The sequence below is a fragment of the Cyprinodon variegatus genome, unplaced genomic scaffold (genome assembly GCF_000732505.1).
Source record: "Cyprinodon variegatus isolate N-32 unplaced genomic scaffold, C_variegatus-1.0 Scaffold506, whole genome shotgun sequence".
Taxonomy (NCBI): Eukaryota; Metazoa; Chordata; class Actinopteri; order Cyprinodontiformes; family Cyprinodontidae; genus Cyprinodon; species Cyprinodon variegatus.
The window spans coordinates 328,746-330,381 of record NW_015150959.1 but is presented as its reverse complement, the minus strand read 5'-3'; the positions used below and the strand labels follow the sequence as shown (position 1 = coordinate 330,381).

General features: G+C 48.3%; 1 protein-coding gene across 2 annotated transcripts in view; it reads left to right on the top strand.

The window, feature by feature from the left end:
- gopc (golgi-associated PDZ and coiled-coil motif containing) overlaps window positions 1-1,636 on the top strand; it is a 15,842-nt gene that overhangs the window by 2,181 nt on the left and 12,025 nt on the right. The gene's annotated exons all lie outside the window — the stretch shown is intronic.

Here is a 1,636-nt window from a genome sequence, read left to right as displayed (position 1 = left end):
GTTAGGGGCCCCGATTGGCTGTTAGAGGCCCCGATTGGCTGTTAGGGGCCCCGATTAACTGTTAGGGGCTCAGATTGGCTGGAGGTGAATCCCCCTGCCCCGATCCCTAGGGGCCCAGATTAGCTGGAGGTGAGTCCACCCGCTCCGGCCCCTAGGGGCCCAGATTGGCTGTTAGGGTCCCAGATTAGCTGTAAGGGCCCAGATTAACTGTTAGGGGCCCAGATTGGCTGGAGGTGAGTCCCCCCGCCCTGTTCCCTAGGGGTCCAGACAGGCTGTTAGGGGTCCAGACAGGCTGTTAGGGGTCCAGATAGGCTGTTAGGGGTCCAGACAGGCTGTTAGGGGCCCAGACAGGCTGTTAGGGGCCCAGACAGGTTGTTAGGGGCCCAGACAGGCTGTTAGGGGCCCAGATAGGCTGTTAGGGGCCCAGACAGGCTGTTAGGGGCCCAGACAGGCTGTTAGGGGCCCAGACAGGCTGTTAGGGGCCCAGACAGGCTGTTAGGGGCCCAGATTGGCTGTTAGGGGCCCAGATTGGCTGTTAGGGGCCCAGATTGGCTGTTAGGGGCCCAGATTAGCGGAGATGACAGCCGGTCAAACAGGTTCCTGTCTCCGTTTCAAACGTTTGCATTAGACATTAGTGAGGAGATCAAATCTGACAGGTCTTTGTGTTAATGTGGGAGCAGATTTAATCTGGATTAGGAGAGGGTTAACAAGAGGAATTATCTGAAATATCAAGTCAGTACAGACATGGGGCTCCGTTACTATGGCAACTGAGGCAGTGAATGCAGCGGGGAACCGCCTGTGAAAGTGGAGCTCCTTCCATCATCAGATAGATCTGCACTCTGCAGCACCTGGATCTAGATATCCAGGTGCTGAGTGACTGCCTTTTTATTCTGTTTTTATTAATACTTTTACTATTTTTCAAGGCTCCACTTTTTAAAACATGAAATTGTCCAGTGAGCTGTTTCCAAACGAAATTTCTTTTTGTTTTACACTTGTGTAAACTAAACGAGATATAGAATCTGTCTAAAGTCTAAACCCTTTACCCTTATTATGGGATGGAAGTATGCATTCAGGAAGAGGGAGGGAGGGAGGAAGAAAGCAGGAATTAAAGAAATCAGCCTGTGGCTATGTCCTGCAAAGCAGGAGGGAAAATCATCCATGGCAGATGAGGATGTCAGAAGGTCCCTATGCTAACTGAAGTATCATAGGAAGCATCCTGCTTCCTTGTCCCAGCTCCTTCCTCACCGCAGCTCCGTTCACAAACACCTAATGATGCTGTTTGCTGAGGAGGAGCTGTCTGTACTGGTCGGAGGTTTTCAGATGAATGTAAGGGACAGAAAGGCTGATGGGGCTGCTGCTGGTGTTACTGAAAGAGGAAAATGACAGAAGAAAAGTACATTTCTAAGATTATAACCTTTTGTCTTTTTTGGCTCCAAGCTTCAGTCTTACCCAGTAAGTTGGAAATAAAAGTAATTTGTTGGACTCTGAGTAGAATCTCCATTTAATTCTGTGTATTTATAAACGGATTAAATATTTCAGTCTAGGTTTAATTCAAATCAGTTCAGTTTATTTCTATAGCACCAATTCACATCACTTCATCTCAAGGCATTTTACAGTTCATCATGTCATCCAGTCA